This window comes from Microtus oregoni, unplaced genomic scaffold (genome assembly GCF_018167655.1).
Source record: "Microtus oregoni isolate MIOR12 unplaced genomic scaffold, Mior012 000030F_ref0000283, whole genome shotgun sequence".
NCBI lineage: Eukaryota > Metazoa > Chordata > Mammalia > Rodentia > Cricetidae > Microtus > Microtus oregoni.
The window spans coordinates 8,976,578-8,998,135 of record NW_024543089.1 but is presented as its reverse complement, the minus strand read 5'-3'; the positions used below and the strand labels follow the sequence as shown (position 1 = coordinate 8,998,135).

The 21,558-nt window shown below is 35.6% G+C and overlaps 1 pseudogene; it reads right to left on the bottom strand.

Moving 5' to 3' along the window:
• Positions 1-17,477: 17,477 nt before the first annotated feature.
• LOC121465367 lies at positions 17,478-18,731 on the bottom strand (annotated as a pseudogene).
• Between the last annotated feature and the right edge of the window lie 2,827 nt (positions 18,732-21,558).

Sequence of the window (21,558 nt, the reverse complement as noted above, 5' to 3'; positions counted from 1 at the left end):
TTTCTTTTCTTCATACATATAGTAGCAGCCAGAAGTAAGAGATCATATTTTCCATTATTTTCTGTTTTGTGTTATGTTTCAAACCACAGAAATACTGATCATCATTATGGACATCTTAAATCCTCATACCATTTTGACTTGATGGAGCATTAATCCAACACATTAATGTTCACTAAGTTTGTGATACTTTTGTACAGAATTTAAAATTTACTTTTATCCTTTAGCAAAAGAAATTTTGTTTCAGGAGAAATAGGGATATAGTTATATAAATGGATAGAGCCCATCTACCAATGAGTGGAGCACATGTAAGTTTGAGTTGCAAAATGCAGGCTAAGTAACTCTTCAGAATCTGTTGATCCTCAGTGTTCTGTTTATGAAGAATGACAGCATCATTATTCCAGTCTAACTCATTTCTTGTCTTTTTCATGGATTGCTGCAGCGTCACAGACCTGAATACTCTATGCAACAACTTCAGATTACTATGAGAGAATTTTCTGGACACAAAAACCAAATTATTTGTCCTTTTTCTTCATCAAATTAATTAAAGGAATTTTTTCCTGAAATTTTGAAAGATTATTAGAAATATTTGTGGTTTTTGCTTATTAATGACTCCTGGTATTTTAGTTTTTCTTTCCTATCAGCTAAACCCCTCTGCTCAAATGTCTTCATGTACTGTAAACACTTCCTAGACTAGACAGGAGAGAGGAAAAAAGCATTCCTTGTTTGCATTTTCATGATTCTGACAAAAACATATGGAATTTTTTTGAATAGAGCTATGTCATGGATATTAAAATTGGCATTCTTAATGGGATTTCTTTTATTTGACAAAACACATTGTGTTCCAGGTTAATAATACATTTCAGCAATGTGCATAATGCTTTTGGCAGATGTGTGCTCAGTTTCATTGTTTTGATAGGCAGATCCAATTCTTCTACACTTCATAATAAGTAAATTCCTGCCAAAAGTCAATGCTCTAAATTGGTTTAAAATTCATTTTAATGTGTATTTGAATAGAAGAGCTTTTCCTCTTGCTATCAGACTAACCTGTCGCAGAAAGAAAACTGACTGCCTTGGAGGAAGTTGATTTTAATAGAAACTTATAATGTACAATGAATGAAGTGGAATAGTTTTCTGCAAAATTTTGAAATGTTTGATTTGGGGGTAGGAAAAAATAGGTTTCTGGGGCCATCATTAGCTGAATTTTTAGAGCATCAAAAGTCAAGATATAGCCGGGTGGTGGTGGCGCACGCCTTTAATCCCAGCACTCGGGAGGCACAGGCAGGCGAATCTCTGTGAGTTCAAGGCCAGCCTGGTCTAAAAGAGCTAGTTCCAGGACAGGAACCAAAAGCCATGGAGAAACCCTGTCTCGAAAAATAATAATAAAAAAAAAAAGCAAGATATCTGAAATCAAATTTATTATGATGTTTTTAGATATTCTGAGGTTTTTCTTTATCCATATGAAGTTGTGAATTTTCATTTCAGATTCACTAAAAAATTGTGTTGGGATTTTGGTTGGTACTGCATTAAATCTGTAGATTGGTTTTGGTAGTAGCCATTTTTGCTTCTAATTCATGATGGTTTATATGAATATTTAAATTATTTAGCTGACCTTGATTTCCCTGCATTAAGTAGTACCTAAGTAAGAAAATTATCATAACACTTAGATTGTTCAGTTTGTTGAAGTACAGGTTTTTAATGTATGTCCTTTTGATTCTCTGGATTTTCTTGATGTCTCTTGTTCTGTCACTGTTTGTTTCTTGCTTTGTTAGTTTGGATACTCTCTCTATGTCTTATAGCTAGCTTGAATGAAGGTTTGCCAATTTTGTTGATTTTTTTTTTCAAAAAACAAATTTTCTGTTTCATTTAATCACTGTATTGTTTTCTATTGCTCTCTGGGGGCCAGCCACCAGCAACATAGGGCTTTGATAGGAATTCACAGAGTCAGCAAGGCAAAACTTTTCTATCTCAGGGAGTTAGGAAAAAAGTCATTCACAGAACTCTCTTGATGGTTTTCTACTTTATTCTCTCTATTTCTTTTTCTTTTTCTTTGTTTTCTCTCTCTGTTCATGTTGTTTTACAGGTTTATACCCCAACAGACTCTTCCAGGCAGAACAAAAGTCAAAACAGTTGCGAACTTATAATTCTCTGCCTTCTAAGAGATATTAATAGAGGGCTCTTCCATAGGGAATGTCAAATATTCCACCCTGTGTCAATGTTTTGTAAGTCAGTCATTGGAAATATGTATAAGCAACTTCCTTATAGTATAATATAAAGCATATTACACGTATACCAAACAATTCTACAGATCAGACAGTTGTAAAATGATTAAATCTAACTATTAAGGATAATGCCAAACAAACAGAAAATACCCCCAGAATTAGATTACTAATGCTTTATTAACCTTGAATTTTCTTAACACTAATGAGGAAGGAATGACAGTGTCAGAAAGACATTGGATAACAGAGTAAACCTCTGAATTAAATCAGCTGGTATATTTCAAGGATGTGCTGACCTCACAGGGGAAACCAGGAGATGTGCTACATTGGGGAAGGGGTTTTGCTCTTGTTTCCACAGGAGAAGAAAAGTTATGGATATCATAAAAATTAGTAAAGATTCTGTTTGAAAAAGAGAAAACTCTTGAGAAAGAGAAATGACGGCTCATCCACATTGGTGACAATCATACAGGTGTTAAGAAAACCTCTTAAGGATGGAGGCAGGGTTCTGTTCTTGTCTTTTCAGGATAATATTCATCTTCAATGAGTCTAAAGTCCTTGGACATCTAGATGCCTAAAGATGAAAAGAAAGCTATCCAGAAAAAAATTAAAAAACAAAGAGAAATCTGACTTATGATGCTGTATCATCTACATGAAAAATTTGATTATCTGGAAGTGTATATATCTCTACTTTAAAATCAGAGCTGACTTTAGAGTTGGACAATGGCTATCCTTCTCTAAATCCAAGCATGTTGTTAAAAGAAAAATTCAGAATTTCTGTCTCATGTCAGGAGCCAACTGGTATAGGAAAGAAAGAAGATAGATTTTTATGGAAATACTTTACTTTTTTCTGTGCCCATTTTATCTATTATCATATCTTTCATTAAACATATGTCTATATGAATAATATTTACATTTTCAACAATGAACAGTAAATTTTCCGGCAGTAATCTTTGTAGTTTACAGCAAGAAGATGGGCCCCTCCACCTGGTTGATATGATGTCATGATGTTGGTAGTGGTACTATGAGACTGTTTTTTTTTTTTTGTACCAGCTGTGGAATTAGTGTACCATTTAACAACATTATGGCCAGAACTCCAAATAAGAACTTCAGAAAAACCCTATCTCAGAGATAGAGTCTAAACTCAGAGACCATTTGCAATTATACAAAACAGTAATCTTGCCAGGCAGTGGTGGCGCATGCCTTTAATCCCAGCACTCGGGAGGCAGAGGCAGGCGGATCTCTGTGAGTTTGAGGCCAGCCTGGTCTACAAGAGCTAGTTCCAGGACAGGAACCAAAAGCTACAGAGAAACCCTGTCTCTAAAATAAAAACAAAAACAAAACAAAACAAACAAAAAAAACCCAGCAATCTTGAAATTTAACCATCATTTTAATTTTACAGAATTCCATAGAAAAAACATCACCTCTATGACAGCTGGAAGCAATTCTAGAAGACTGTATACTCTCTCCCAACAAAGTTTGTCCTCATAGTTAGGGACACCATTTCGGGGTTATTACTTACATAGGTTAAAAATTATGTAGTACTTGAGATCTCAAAAAAAGGGGAAGATTTAATTGGATAATAGGTAATTTAGTGTTAACTTATTCACCCTAATAATAATAATAGTTAGTAAGAGAGTGAATACAGACAATTTACACTAGTATAGTTTCTTGTATATTGATACAAGTTCAAATTATATTTCTTATTTCTGTTTACAAATATTTGTACACCTATGTAATATTATTCTGTCATTTTGTATGCATGCATGTTTCTGCCTCTGTTTAAGACATTATGTATATTGATACAATTATAGGATATATTTATCATATTGCATTATATATTTCTACTCCGATCAAGATATTTATACATTGTTTACGTTTTGGGGCCATTGTTTTTTTTTTCCACTGCACAATTATTTAAGGATTGTTTAACATTCTGATATAAAGCCTTAGTCTTAAAGTTATATTGGTGTTAAATATTACAGGTCAATAGTTATTCATGTTTGTTATACTTTTAGTCAGACTAATTAGGTTCTTTAGATACATAGAGACTATATTCTACACAGGTAACCTTCAACTACTTCTTGAATACAACACCAGTAACAATGACACTGAGATCAACAATTAATAAATGGGACCTCATTAATCTGAAAACATTCTGTCAGGCAAAGGAAACCTTCAATAAGACAATGGAAAAAGATTTTCACCAAACACTAATGACAATTTATACTAGAGAGGATGTGGAGAAAGGGGAAGGTAGCATGAGTAATAAAAACCCAGAGACAGAAATTGGGAGTCGACATGAAAACTAGAAAAGCAATGCAGGCAAACCACTAGAGAATTCGTACCTCTACTGAAGCTAGGTAACCACAGACTAGAGTAAGCCTCTTTCTCCTCACACTTTTTTATCCCCTCCAGTGATGAGATTAAAGTCATGACTCCCTGATTCTGGTACTAAAGGTGAGGCACCACCATCTAGATTTGTTTCTGCATTGACCCAGGTGTAGCCCAAGGTGGTCTAGAGTTCACAGAGATTCATCCTAATCCTGGGAATAAAGGTGTGTGTTAACATTACTTGACTTCTAGTGGCTTTAGTTTTGACTCTGGTCTTCAGGCAAGATATAATTATCAAAATATAAGCAGTATACCACGATAGGGGAACACTCTTCCACTGCTGGTGGGGTGCAAATTTGTACACTTTGCAAATCAATATGGAGATTTCTCAGAATATTGGGCAATCTACCTCAACACCCAGCTATATATACCACTGGGGATATACACAGAGAACATTTCATCATACCACAAGAACGCTTGCTCAACTATGTTTATAGCAGCTTTATTCATAATAGTTAGAAACTGGCAACAACCTAGGTGTCCCTCAACTGAAGAATGCATAAAGAAAATGTGGCACATTTACACAACACAGTATTATTGAGCTGTTAAAAACAATGACCTCGGGAAATTTGAAGGCAAGTGGATGGAGCAAGAAAAAAATCATCTTGTGCGAGGTAATCCAAATCCAGAAAGAGAAACATTTTATGTACACATTCATAATTGGATATTAGCTGTAAACTAAAGGATAACAACCTGCAATCCATAGTACTTGAGAGGCAAAGTAACAGGAGGGCCCAAAAAGCCATTGGGAGGCATGGAACTAACTGGGAAGGGGCAATAGAAGAGATCTCCTGGGTAGACTGAGCGAATGTGAAAGATTGGGTTAGGCAATGGAGAAAGGGGGAAAATAATGAAAGAGATGTCTTGATTGGGGCTCATTTTGCAGTTGTGTAGAAATTCGCAGCAGCAGAAACTCCCACAAATCTACAAGGATGATCCCAGCTGACTCCTAGCAATACTATATAGGTAACCTGAGCTGGTCTCTCCAGAAATCAGATTGCTAACTACTGCAACTGTTAGCAGTGAGCCTTCATCCATTGACAGATGGAAACAGATGCAGAGATCCACAGCCAAGCACTCTGCTGAGCTCTGGGAATCCTGTTGAAAAGAGGAAGAAAGGATCTTACAGGCCAGCAGGGTCAAGGTCATTACATGAGAACGTACAAAGAAAACTAAAGTAAGCTCATAGGAGCTCACAGATTCTGGATTAACAATTAGGGAGCCTGCACGGGACTAACCTAGACTCTCTGCATCTATGTGACAGTTGTGTAACTTGATCTACTTGCGGAACTCCTAGTGGTGGGAGCAGGGCCTATTTCTAATGCTTTGACAGCCTTTCAGGAACCAATTCCTCATACTCTGTTGCCTTGTCCAGCCTTTAAGACAAGGGAAGAAGCTTAGTCATATCTCAGTTTGATATGCAATGCTGTGTGGACACCCATGAGGAGCCTGCCCCCTTCTGAACATTAATAGATACATCACTCACTAATCAAAATATTGTATGCATATGAAAAATAATTGTGTCTTTATATTATTCAAATATAAAGAAAACTAATGATGATTCCAGAAAAAAAAAATGGGAAATTATGTTTACCACTAAACCTAAATGAAGAAAGAGAAAACTCTTAATTCTTCTTGAATACACAGATTATAGGTAGGAAGGCATAAAAATATTTATATAATAGAAGCAAAGGTGGATACAATTTTAACCACTAGAATGCAGAGAAAGATATTATAAGGAAATGCCAATATGTGAGAAAAAAGAAAAAAGGACAATTGTGCTATGAAAATAGAAAGATTCCAGAGAGGGCAGCAGTCAGGATGGTAGGGTCCAGCCCACTGAGTGTCCTATGTCATCAAAGCAAATAACTCTGGGCCATATGAGAGAGCTATCTGGGAATGAACCTTGCAGCAAGACATCTAAGGGTTTCTCTGTGGTTCCTGATTTAAATTGGTTCCTTGAGTTCAGTGTTGAATTGAAAAGTAATCCTTTCCATCCCACTTTGCTTTTGCTCAGTTTATAGCAACTGAGTGGAAGATTGAACAGTGTCTTCCGCCTGTAATTCCATCACTTAGGAAGCAAAGACAAGGATTGCTCTGACTTTGGGAATAATAAATTCCAGCCCAGATTGGCCACAGAATGAGATCTTCTCTCATAAGACTAAAAGGAGACAGATTCAGGAACAAGAGGAAGATATTGAAGAAGAGGTGAAAGATTATGAAGAGAAAAATTGTGGGGTTTTCAAATTGTGTGCATGTTTTTCTCATACTTTCATTCCCTGGAGCTAGATTTCACAAGCTAATATACACATATACCATGTTGGCCATTTATAACTAAGAAGAAAATCTTGACAGTGCTTAATTGTCTTTAAAGATGGGAAAGGAAAAAGGGAAAAAGAAATTCCATGCATAACAAATTGACTGTGGTTTATTGTTTCCTTGTTGTGGAGTAGCTATGTTATTATAAAAAGTGACTGAGCAATTATTGAATGTTACAGTATATCAATGGCAATTTATATAATGGGCCTCTGTCTTACTGTTTGTCAAACTATCAGGTATTGAAAGTAGAGAAAAAAAGTTTCTGTTTATGTATGTAAATCTTTTACTTAAGAAATATTTTGTTTTTTGTTAGTACCCTGCACACATAACCACAGGAAACTAACGAATTCTAAGAGTAAGAGGAATTCTACCAACATTGACTTTTAAAAGACATATAACTGAATCATTATCATCATAGGTGCATTCTTACCTCAGTATTACTATGCTTTCTAAAGAAATGAATGCTTTTGTCTTGTGGAATGTGCTACTTCGTCTCTACTGACCCATTAGAGACCATCTTAGATATGGTCTCTACATATTTCTTACATATTCACATCAACTTTCTTGCATATATATATATATATATATATATTCTTCTGAAATATTCTTTACAATCTCTCTGTATCTTTGTATTTAAAGTCATCCACTTGGAAATCTTGCTTTTCTATCTAATCTATAATAGTTTGTCATGCTTCATAGAAATGTATACCTATAATCACAGCACTTGAAAAGTTGAGGCTGGAAGATTGGTTTAAGCCTGGAACCAGCACGTGCTAAACAGTGAGAGTGTCTAAATAAATTGGAAAAGCATAGTTAATAATAGTAAAAAAAAAAACTAAAAATACTGCTAATTGATTAGATAAATGTGCATATTGTATGTCAGAATTATTGTTTCAATTGAGTGTAAGTCTAGCAATTTCAAATTATCTGTTATACCTGGAATTTCTTTTTCCCTTTCTTCTTTCCCATCTTTAAAGATAATTAAACATTTCTGCTATTTTTTAATTTGCTTTATTTAAACTGAAGCCATACCTCTTTATTTGAAAATGCATTGGCTGGTCTGTGGTTGAAAGATCTAGTACAGTCATATCCACTTTTGTCATCGTAGGCAAAGTGTAGTTATTAAAATGAAGCACTATCAAAACTTACACACTGTGTATTTTTCATGTAGTAAAATTACACTAAATATTAAAACAAAATATGTCTATAAAACACTCAAATATTTGACTAGGATGGCCTATATTTCCATGTAAATATGTCTATGCATAAAATTTGCTTATATTAGAATGTATAAAATGGTTCTAAATGACTATAATGGCAAAGGAGTATGACTCTGAGTTAGTGTTCTTGCTTGACATGCTCAAGAGTATATATTTAGTCTCCAATGAAGCAAAAATAAAATGACTATATAAAGAAACATATAGCTTAAAGGAAATCAAAAGTTTGAAACTGGTAGTTATGAACTGTATATATATGTATATATATTAAATATAAATATGTATACAATATACATTACATACAAATACACAAAATGAGACTCTTCCATCATTCAAGTTACTGAATGCTTACTGATACTTATATTTATTCAAACAAAATAAATGTAAACACATCCAGAGAAATAATGATGCCTGGCAATAGCAATTTCAAAACATTCAGTGATGTTAATCTATTCTGTCTTCTATCAGTATTGGACTATCTCCCAAAATAGGCAGACAAATGCTTTTTATACACATATGGCCAACACAAATGTAAAATATATCAAATTTAGAACATGAAGGAAACAATACATATAATACTTCACCAAAGAATTCTGAGATACCAGTCTTAACTTATGTTAATTGGTGATAATTTCAAAGTCATAGCATGTTAGCAATTTGCGAATGATGAAGTCAAAATCTTTGCATATTTCAAAATCCAAATAATGTCTCCAAAACGTGTAATTTTCACAGTCCACTAATTTAGGGTTTCAGTATAATGACTGCACTTCACAAAGATGTGAAAGGAATAAATTTTATCTACATCCGTGCTATATCTGGGCTGACTATTTAAATTCATGCAATCAGGCACACAAACACTGTGTGTTTTTGAGATGGAGGAAGGCATTGCTCCTCCTTAACCTGCTCGCCGCGGTTTTTCTTTCTTTTTCACACTTGCCTGTGGGCCCATATTTCATATAAAATAATTTACAGGCAGGCTTACTGGCCAATAGGCAGATGTGACGCTGCCAAACAAGAAAGACAGCTGCATAACAAAGGCCAGGATGTATTGCTCCTTTCTCCTTTGTTAAAAATGTAGGTGGCCTGAGAGAGGTGTTTGCCAAAGCTGGTGACTAAGTTGCAGGTGTTTCCCTAGCCCACTGTCCCCCCAGAAAGAGAATATTAATGAGCTTCCACCTTGGTTTACATGGGGGATAAAAGGTGTTTTGTAGAATAAACGCCGGTAGATCTTCAGGACTGAGAAAGCCTGAGATGCCCTTCCGAGATGAAGGTTTGAACTGTGTCTTGTTATTTCTCGCGCCTCCATACCGGTCCAGTTAGGAAAAATAGTTTCTATGTTGGGTTCCCTATGGGCTCTGACACTTGCCTTTCCTTCTGCCTATCTTGTTTTCCACCACTGTTTGGTTTTCTTGTTTTTTTGAAACAGAGCTGCCCCTGTGTAGCCCAAGCTGGCCATACAGTTTGCATTCTATATGCCTTCTCAGTGAGTTACCATAGTCAAGTAACTTCTTTTTTGAAGAGGCTTCACACTCTGCTTGAGAATGTTATTAATTAAACATCACAGCGAGAGAGAGAGAGAGAGAGAGAGAGAGAGAGAGAGAGAGATTTAAAAAACCCTATTTAGAAGGAAGCATGTCTTCCACTTAAAAGATCACTGTCCTAACAAGAGTATGGAAATGTGTTTGTTTCTTCTCAATGGCTTGATATGATAGCTATAACAAGTGCATACAACATCACAGATACTAAGATTGTATGTGACACTATCTGACACACTGCCTGATTTACATACGTTTTGATAGATGAATTTCATCCTCTTACTACAATCTGACCTATGTAGATCTCTGCTTAAATTTGATAATTTGGAAGGCTTTTTTTTTTAATTTTTAACCAAAGAACTAGTAATGATATTCTTACACAAAACTACATTTTTTCTCAACAGGGAAATTTTCGGTCCCTGCTCTAGCCACGCCCACTCCTTTTAACTTCTGACCTCCACCCCGCCATCGCTCCCTTCTTGCTTTTCTCTCCCAGTGTACACACGGGGCTTTGCCTCTCTCTTCCTCTCTCTCTCTCTCTCTCTCTCTCTCTCTCTCTCTCTCTCTCTCTCTCTCCGCCTTTCTTAATAAACATTTATGGCTATTTCCTGTGTTTATATGTCTGACCCGCTACCACCGCCACCGCCAGCACAGCACGTGCCCTCCCGCTGGTGAGAAGCTGTAGCTGCTTGCTCGGGTGCCGGACCCTAGAGCCGGCGCCCAGCACTGCTGGGACCCGCCGAAGTTTGCTCTGAGCCCGCTGGGGAACCTCACATGTATTTTTTAAGAATAACAGGGACATTAAGTATAAAAATTCACACACTCCAATTTGCTATCCCTTGCAACAAAGACATCTATGGATAACACTCTGACACAAGCACCCTTTGCCAAAAATGCTAATAGTAACTGCTTCTATCTTTCAATGATCAGCGTGAACTGCCAAAACATTCTGTTTCTACTAGATAGTGTTTTGGAGTATCTATAATGTAGATAAAACCACCAAACTTTATAACCTCACAACATATCATTCCAATGCAATTATGATTTCATGATGAAAAAAACTGCACAGAGCACTATAGCTGCCATAGCAAGTCCATAATGATTTGGGACCATTTGGAGTCCTAGCCTCCAGCTGCTCTTCCCTGCTAGGGATCTTTACTTTCCTTCTCATTTGAGTTACTAAAGGCTGTGTCAAAGTTGTTTACCAGCTCTGCTTCGTGAGCACGTGTTGCCTTGGCTTTGATGATCAGAGGATAAGGTTTTCACCTGTTGGCCCACCTGACTGTTGGGTATATCAGCCTCCAGGGTGCTCTTGAAGAAAGGGCTTCTTACCAGTGACTAGAGGTCTGTGTTTCTGTCTCCCTGTCTGTGTGTCTTTGTATGTTTGAACCTCAAGCCCCTTGCTGGAACATCGGGAATTATATGGTAGCACATAGAGTGCAGATAGGCGCCACTGCAATAATGAATGAAATGAGGCTCCTTATATTGTCTGTGATAACTTCACCAGATCCAGCGTCTGTATTCTATTTGAATTCACTTAATCGACAATTGGTAAAGGCCTAATAGATTAGCAGAAATCATCAGGTCACCTCTTTTCATGTCAACAGTCTCAAGGTTTTTGGACCCTGCACAAGTAGGAATTCTCCTACTGTTAGTCTTATGATATGTCTGGATAAAAGCTTCAAAACATTCCAGTATGTGGCATTAGAAATCCCACCACATGTATTTCCATATATTCTATTGATCAAGAAATCAAGCACACAGTTTCACTTTGGTATCCAACACCTATATAGAATCTAAAACTTTGTAAACTTCTGATCATGTGAGCCACAGTTATAAGGCATCTTTAGGCATTGTAAATCTCTAAGGGAGTGTTATAGAGTTAATTTTACCAGATATCCAACTTGGAAATTTTGGTATGAGATATTATCATGTAAAAAGAATCATAGGCACTTTTAAACTATATAAGTGGAAAATGATGCTTTTTGAACAGACATATTGGAGACAGTGTAACTTCATGGACAATTGTCTTTGTAAACTTCTGGGGAAGGATAAGTTTCTAAAACTAAACAGTATTTCTGAAGGGTAAAATCTCATGCCTATAAGATTCAAAGTGATAGGGATTTTGTGTCCTTGTGTCTTGTAGCCACACTGTGAGAAGTTCTATAAATGGAAGCAAATTATTTCAAACAAATACAGATTATTGGGAGTCTCATAATAGGAAAAATAGAAAGAATTCTTGTCATTTTATGACACATCGAAGTGATGCAGCAGCTACACTGTTGAAGACAATGCAATCAAGTCTGTAGGCTTGATTATAATCATCGTGTTTTATATCATAAAATTCATGCTGAAATGCTTCTATATGTTGGCTGATTTTTCTATATGGAGCTTCTTCCACTCATTCTATTTAATGAAATTTCCCACATCAGATAACAATTGAATATTTCCTATCTTTTCCTTACAACCCATTTACAATCATTGCAGGACTGATCCGAAGTACACCTATGAGTAGTTGAGTGTGATAAACAAAATTACACTGAGAATGGTTTAAACTATTGAAACTATTAACAGAACTGGGGATTCCACTAAACTTTCAATGAATATGATTCTTAAAAAGGAGACAGAGACAGAGACCCACAATGGAGCACCGGACTGAAATCTCAAGGTCCAAATCAGGAGCAGGTTAGAGAGCACGAGCAAGGAACTCAGGACCGCGAGGGGTGCACCCACACACTGAGACAATGTGGATGTTCTATCGGGAACTCACCAAGGCCAGCTGGCCTGGGTCTGAAAAAGCTTGGGATAAAACTGGACTTGCTGAAAATAGTGGACAATGAGGACTACTGAGAACTCAAGAACAATGGCAATGGGATTTTGATCCTACTGCACGTACTGGCTTTGGGGAAGCCTAGGCAGTTTGGATGCTCACCTTACTAGACCTGGATGGAGGTGGGTAGTCCTTGGACTTCCCACAGGTCAGGGAACCCTGATTGCTCTTGGACCGATGAGGGAGGGGGACTTGATCAGGGGAGGGGGAGGGAAATGAGAGGCGGTGGCGGGGAGGAGGCAGAAATCTTTAATAAATAAATAAATTAAAAAAATTGTAACAAAATGCTTAAGATATAACAACAAAATTAAGGAGACATTTAGGGTCTCAGTGAAACAAATTTAAGCAACAATTGGGAAATAGAAACAACATGTAAGCAGAATTTTTAAATGTGAAATAAATAATTAGTGCCATTGGATACCATTTATTTTTTTTACTATTTGTCAAGTTAGGTAAGTTACATCAGCTCATAAAGGGTTGTTGGAACAACTTTATTGAGTGCATTCTTAGTACTCTGTTCACTGTCTCTCATTGTTTGCATATGTGGGAAAACATTGAAGGGCATATTTGACATAATACTGTACCAAATCAGGTTTCTGTTAGGTTTCTATTGTTTGTTTTTTGTAGTTATTTAGTGATTTAGCTTAAACTCCTCCAGGTGAACTTAAGTGTTTATTTTATAAAATGGATAAAATGTGAAAATAAATGGATCTAAGCAATGCAACATATTCCCATTTCAATTTAAGAATATTTTTACTCAGAGTTATTTCCAAGGTTAGTACTCTACATATTTGTTGAACCTTTATGGTCAAACGATTTGAGTAGCAAAAAAAGTATATGCCTGGGTAGCAAAATGAATTACTTGGCTTTCCCACTGAGAAAATACTAATCAGATTAGAGTTTGAACTCTGTACAAATAGAGTAAAATAAAATAAAAAAAAATCATGGTAATAGTTTTTGTCTTTAAAATTTTTATTGTTTATTTTATAGAACTCAAAATGACAATATTTCTTATATTATGTAAGTTAATTTCTCAGTTAATAAAAATTAAGGAACTCAATTTTTGCTGTTATTTAAGCTCTCTTTTAGTATTTTATGGTTATTCAGAATCACTTTGCTTTTCGCCATTCATTTACTCTCACGCTCAACCATATGAGAGAGTAGAAAATTCAGAGAACACAAGAAAAACAATATTAATTTGCTAAAATGTTCTCATGAGAGGAATGAAATATCTTTTATTGATAACTAGGAAAGGGAATTTAATTATAAAAATGTATACACATGCTCTCATATATCTTTGGTTAAGAAGCTAGGCAGAAATAATTACATGTCTCACAATTCACAAGTGATTTATAAAATTCTCCAATAATATGTACAACAGTTAAGGTTCTTGTTTGGCATTTTCTACTGGAGAATAAAATGATTTTTTCAGCATGATACAACTTTTTCATTTTCCTTAACAATTTTCAGTTATTAGAAACAGATGGTGTTTTGGTGGTAAACACAATTAATTTACATTTTAGACAATGTGCTTAATTAGAATTGGACTCCATGTCTCACAAGCTTTGCATTTCATTGTTATGTATACAGTTTGTGATTCTGCCAGCTGTCATAAATACACACTTTGTTTTTTTAAAATCATTTTAAAAAGTCTTTTCATTCTTATGCATAATCTGGAAATTAAATAGATTTAAAAATGAGTTTCAAAGTTTTATAAGCATCTAACTTTATTTTTTTCTTGAAATGCATAGGGAGGGGCTACAGAGACAGTTCAATAGTTAAGAACAATTGCTGCTCTTTCAAAAGATCCGGGTTTCACTCACAGAAGCAATATGGTGCATGACAACTGTCTATATCCCAAGTCCAAGAAATCTGATGACCTCTTCTGAATTCTGCAAGCACTGGTTTGCACATATGCCCAGAAATACATGCAGGCCAACAGTAACACATCGAAAAATGAAGTAAGCATATCATATAAAATACATAGGAATCTCAATGAACAGATTGAAATATATATCCTCTACTTTTTCATGAGTTCAAAAATGGTTTCATTTTTTTCTTAAAATTTCTAATGTTTTCATTGAAATAAACTCCTAAGATCCAAAACATATACATGCTTTCCAAACATACCAATAAACATGGAAGTACTCAGATTTTTATTGCATTATATAAAAACTTTAGTAAAGTACATAAAACTATTCAGTATATTAATTGATATTTGAAAGTATGTGTATGTGCATATATGTATATTTTGTAATCATGCATATGCATTTTTCTTCATAGTCATTATTCTCACGTTATAGTCTTACATTAGATAGTGACATAATTTTCGAAGTTTTTTCTTCACACTATTTGAAACTGAATTTTCTTTTTTTGTTCTTTTTTATGCATTTTTTATTTTTCCATTGAAACATTTACACTTCCTCTCTGCCTCCCAATCCCCTCCTGCTACCCCACTCACCCTCCTCCCCCCCCCCTCCCTTCTCAAGAGACGGCAGAGAACCCTGTTCTGTGGGAAGTCCAAGGCCCTCCTCACTACATCCAGGCCTAGGAAGCTTTGCATCCAAATATACTAGTGTCCCAAAAAGTCAGTATATGAAGTAGAAACAAGTCCCAGTGCCTTTATCAACGGCTTCTCGATCAGCCCCCATTTTCAGCCACATTCAGAGAGTCCGGTTTGATCACATGCTCATTCAGACCCGGTCCAGCTGGATTTGGTGAGCTCCCATTAGAACAGGCACACTTGTTTCCTTCCAATTTCCAGGAGGATCTATATATGTTTTTCTTTGTGTTCACCTTGTTATTTGGCTTCTCTAGGTTTGTGAACTAGAGGCTTAATGTCCATTGTTTATGGCTAGAGTCCACTAATGAGTGAGTACATACCATATTCATCTTTTTTGGGTCCGCGTTGTCTCACTCAGGATAGTGTTTTCTATTTCCATCCATTTGCATGCAAAATTGAAGATGTCATTATCTTTTATCACTGAGTAGTACTCTAATGTGTATATATTCCATCCTTTCTTTATCCATTCTTCCACTGAGGGGCATCTAGGTTGTTTCCAGGTTCTGGCTATTACAAATGCTTTTTTAGTATGATTGGGCATCTACTGGGTATATTCCCAAGAATGGTATTGCTGGATCCTAAGGTAGATTGATTCTATCAGACAAAGTACAAATGGCCAAAAGACACTTAAGGTCATGCTCAACCTCCTTAATTATCAGGGAAACGCAAATCAAAACAACTTTGAGATACCCTCTTACACTTGTCAGAATGGCTAAAATCAAAAACACCAATGATAGCCTATGCTGGAGAGGATGTGAAGTAACGGAAACAGTCATCCATTGCTCGCAGGAATGCAAACTTGTGCAACCACTTTGGAAATCAGTGTGGCAGTTTCTCTGAAACTGAATTTTCTAAAGAAAAAAACGTTCTTATCATGAGTTACTAACAAAAGATTAATTTAACATAAATCTTTTTCTTTTCTTTCTTTTTTCTTTGGTTTGGTAAAATGAAATTAGGAGTTGGCTACTAATGACATGTTGGTATTCTCACAGATCAGTGTATGCCTCTTAACAGCAGAGAAGTTTCTTTGTGCAGTAGAGTAATTAACACAGAAATCCACAAATGGACAAAGGGCAGAGAATGAGAGTTTTTGGTGCAGTCAGTCCTAAATGGGTGGTCTTTATCAAATCCCTCAACTCATGACCCAAGGAACTGTGCAGAAGAGGAAACAGAAAGATCATAAGAACTGGAGGAGGTGGAAACATCCTCTTCCAGACTCAACAGGGCTAGAACACATCAGAACTCACAGAGACCTGCAATGCAAACACAAGACGTGCACAAGTTCACCACAGATGAAATTGCAGCACTGTGGAGAGGTATTTCACAAAGATCCACCCCATCCAAGAAGCTATTAACGATTGATGCCTGCTAGGAAAGGGAAAATCAGTCTTCTCTAAGAGTGTCTCTGCATATATGTACCATACTCCAGAGCAGGTTTCATGGTCAGGAAGTAGTTAGCCACAAAAAAAACAGAAAATTGTGTGTATGTGTGTGGCATGCTTTTTGTTTTGTTCTGTGTTTATGTGTGTGTGCTTGTGTGTATGTGTGTACGAGTGTTATTATTTTTGTTTGTTTAATTTGCTTTTCTTTTTTGAGAAATACAGAAAGAACACACATTTTGGTAGTAAGTAGGTGTTGATGATCTGCTTGGACTTGGTAGAAAAAAAGGATGACATTAAAATATATTTAATGCCTTCCTTTCTTTTTAAATTTTATTTATTTTAATTTTTGAGATTATACACATCAAATTACCCCTCCTCTTTCTCCCTACAAAATCTCTGTACAGCCCTTGATCTTTTTCAAATCATGGCCTGTTTTTTCATTAATTTTTTACATGTATATATACACATATTCTTATATATAACCTCACTTTGCATGATGCTACTTGTATGTATATATATTCAAAAAGTAAAATAAATTATACTTAAAAATTTAAAAGAAAACATTTAAGTAACTTAATAAACTTAGATATATTAATTTTTTTTTATTTATTCATTTGTTTTTTCCCGGCGGACATCTTTATTAATAGATCATCAACTTCTCCAAATCTACAGCTGGAATTTCATCTTATTTTCATGCTGAGTCATGAACAGTGACAAAGCCAACCAGAGGTACTCAAAGAGGACTAAGCTTTCATAGCTCACTTTCTTCTACAGGCAGAATATAAATAGATGCACTCTAGAATGCACAATGGCTTTAGTCACTATGGAATTAAAATGGGATCTTGAAGAATGTAGACAAATCCCGATGAAGGAAGGACGAGCTGAGATGCTGTGCAACTGTTTAAGGGTTCCTGGTGCTGCATCTCGGACACTAGCTGAATCTTGCACTAACACCAAATGGAGATGCGGAAAACACACTAAGTTGACTTAGGGGTTGACTTAGGAACGAAAAGGCAGGAAAATACTAAACATTGCTGAGAGCATCCACCCCAGGAAGGACTTTACCTTCCAGGAGCTCTAGACTGGCACCACCCCCAGTGCTCAAATGGCTGACTTTATCCTCTGTGTTCCATTTGGCACAGCAAGTGGCAATGTCTCCACCGCCTATGATAGTGATGCCACCCCTAGAAGTGGCTTTTACCACCTCATCCATGAGGGACTTGGTTCCCCTGGCAAAACCTTCCCATTCAAAGACCCCAACAGGTCCATTCCAAACAATCTGCTTGGCTCGAGCCACAGCCTCAGCATATTTCTTGCTGCTCTCAGGACCACAGTCCAGGCCCATCCAGCCAGCAGGTATACCAGAGGCCACAGTAGCTTGGCCAGTCTTGGCATTCTCATCAAATTTGTCAGCAGTGACAAAGTCAACGGGCAAGGTAATCTTCACACCATTTTTCTCAGCTTTAGCCATGAGATCTTTGACAATCTTGGCTCCTTCTTCATCATACAGAGAAGTTCCAATCTCCATGTTGTTGAGCACCTTAAGGAAGGTAAAAGCCATTCCACCACCAATGATCATCTCATTGACTTTGTCCAACATATTATTGATCAGCTGGATCTTGTCTGCAACTTTAGCTCCTCCCAATATTGCCAGGAAGGATCGTTCAGGACTCTTCAAAGCTTTGGCAAAGTAATTCAGCTCCTTCTTCATCAAAAATCCACCAGCCTTCTGTGGCAGATTCACACCCACCATGGAGCTGTGGGCTCCATGTGCAGTACCAAAAGCATCATTGACATAGACATCCCCAAGTTTGGACAGTGAGGCTCGGAAAGCATCAATTTTGGCTGGTTCAGCTTTAATCTTGTTCCCAGAAGCATCCTTTCCCTTCCCTTCTTCCTCCACATGAAAGCGGAGGTTCTCCAGCAGGATGACAGTGCCAGCTGCTGGGTTGGCACAGGCATTCTCGACTTCTGGGCCCACACAATCCTTTAAGAAGAGAACATCCTGACCAGCAGAGACTTGAGTTCTGCCGCAACTGGCTCTAGGGAGTACTTGTCAGGCATGGGAACACCATCAGGTCGGCCCAAGTGGCTCATAAGGACAACTGACTTGGCTCCATTGTCCAAGCAGAATTTGATGCTTGGGACAGCAGCCTTGATCCTTTGGTTATTTGTTATCTGGTTGTTCTTCATAGGAACATTGAAGTCCACCCTCATCACGACCCGCTTTCCCTTCACGTCCAGTTTGTCCAAAGTCAGCTTGTTAGAAAGCGACATTTTGGCAATGCGGTAGGATCAAGAGGCTCGGTCCTGAGGAAGAGGCAGATATATTAAAATTAAACATCAAATTCCCAAATATTCGCCAAGACAAAGAAATTACAAAAGAAAACAAGACAATACCTTGTTAAATAAAAAGGTATTGCACACAAAATAAATAAATAAATAAATAAATAAATGGGTTAAGCTAAGATTTGCCTCCAAGTTATTTATACTTATATGTTCTAACATTGAAAATGGAAAAATTAAAAACATTCAGTGGAAGCAGAAAACAGAGGTTGAAGTACAAAAATTAAATAAACAGACTATAAAAGTGTGATAAAAGCCAATGAAATTAAAATTGTAGGAGAATGTACAAAAGTTAGAGTCAGTAAGCTAATTTAAAATAAAGGAAGATTCAAACTGTGAAATCTTAAGTAAGAATGAGAATTACTTGCATCACAAATGTAAATATTTAAACAAATTCAAGAACATAGGAAACTGCATAAAAACAAGATATTCTAGATAAATGGACAAAGTTAGCAATATTAAAACTGACTGATGATTACAAGATAAGAAAGACTTAAAAAGTAAAGCTATTCCAGGACAGGCTCCAAAGCCACCGAGAAACCCTGTCTCGAAAAACCAAAAAAAAAAAAAAAAAAAAAAAAAAAAAGTAAAACTATTAGCTTAACAATTAAACGATGACCTGAAGCAGCATGCCTGTCCTCCCATAACTGTGGAAGTTCACTCAGGAAATGAATGAGTTCACAGTTATTCTAGGCTATGTAATCAGACCTATCTAAATTAATACCAATGATAATGACGATGATTATAATGATGATAAATAAAACAATAACAACACACTTTCAAATAGAAAATTTTTCTAACAAGAAAAGTATAGAAAAGTGCAAATTCATAATTAATTAAAAAAATTTTAAAGAAGTTGCAGCACATTGCCTTTAAACTATCATACATAATGGAAAAGAAAGTAAAAGGCAAATATATCAAACCAAAAAAATTACCTCCGTAATAAGCACATGACTTAACTTGAAGAAAAATATGAAGTGATGTTACACATAATTAGATAATACTCCACTAATGAACCCTATATAAAGATCGTGTCATTTCACAGCAAGTTAGGAATATGACCGTAATATTTATTAACAAAAATTATATATTTGCATATTAGTTACTTTAAATAATAATTAATAACTAATAATAATATTTTTAGTTAAAGGCAAGTATATCACATTTAATTATGTGTGTGATGTACTTGAGGATAAAATAATGGTATCCATAGAAAAGAAAAATCTATTAAAACAACTTAAATTTGCTACATTAGAAATCAACTGATCTAAGATTAATGTTGAAAAATTGCATCTCCTTCAAATGTATGTCCTCTTCATCTTCCCATGTCTCCCAGAGAGATGCTTCTCTTATGTCTAAAAAGTCCCATGTTGTGAGACACTTGAACTCAAATGAGAACCTTTCAAACTGATAAGTACCATTCATTAATGATATTGCCTCCTGGTAGCGATAGAAAGATAGATATATCTTTTCTTGATTAGTTCTGGAATCCTAACTTACATCTAAGATTATATATATAAGTTACTCTTCAACTTTGTGTATGGTAATTGAATATTATGAAATTAATATAAATGTTAGTTTTGATTAACTTGAAAATATCCTAATCTAAGACCCATACTCATTACAACAAATTTTGTATAACTCCCTTGATATTAAATGCGTTAAATGAACAAATTCACAAACAGTGAAAAGGATATTAGTGGAGAATGAGACTGGGTTTGATAAAATTGTATAATTAGATTAGTGTAATGGTTATAAAAACTTGTGTATGCATAGGATGCATTAAATCATAGCTTTTATGAGAGTGACTGTATTATGAGTATACAATAGAGCCCTAATTGTGAATCCCCATGTTTCAAGTATTTATATTCTTTGGCAGTGATGCCTATTTTCAAATTATTTGCATTTGTGGAGAAATTCATAGAATTTAGAACTACAAAGAGTAATCAAATACATTCAACAATGAATAAATCCTAAGTCAGATGTTATCTTTATTGTGCTTTTCCTACTATTTTGTTTGTATTGAGCAAAATTGCCTGAAAGTTCATCTTAATTCACTGTGTGCTATGAATCCTTGGTCAAATTATTTAAGTTGTGCATAATATAATTTCCATCTCTGAAATACAAAAAAATTCTAACAAAGTCTCAACATATAGACAATAAGCTCCATGTGGCTTGAGATGTAGTTCAGTTGAACCAATGTTCTCTGGATGCATAGGAAGAACTCGATATGAGCTCCTCTAGCATATAAACTGGATGTAATGTTGCACAATTAATTTAATTCCAGAACTCAGAAAGTGAGGACCAAAAGATCAAAAATTCAAGGTCATTCTTTGATATAAGTAATTTCAAGGTGAGTCTGGAATACATATCACACTTTCTCAAATAACCAATAAAAATAATAAAAACATCTGATAAGGGACTATGTAATTCTTAGTGGTATTGCACACAATACAGATATTTACATAGAATTGTTTGCATACATATTAGAATATGTGGTTGATATTATAAACTGTGACTATAGGCATAACTCAATGAAGATTTATAAAGTTATTAGATTTTTTTCACTTAATGTACACCAAGTAAAATTTTATACTATTATTTCAGTTTTCATGGCCATGATTGATATAAAGTTCTAAGTAGAATTCATACAAAGATAGCAAAATTACAAAAAAAATTATGCGCAAATTGCAAAACAATAGGCACATAAATTATTAATTAGAGATATATGTGAAATGTTTAATACTTCTTTGGGAAAT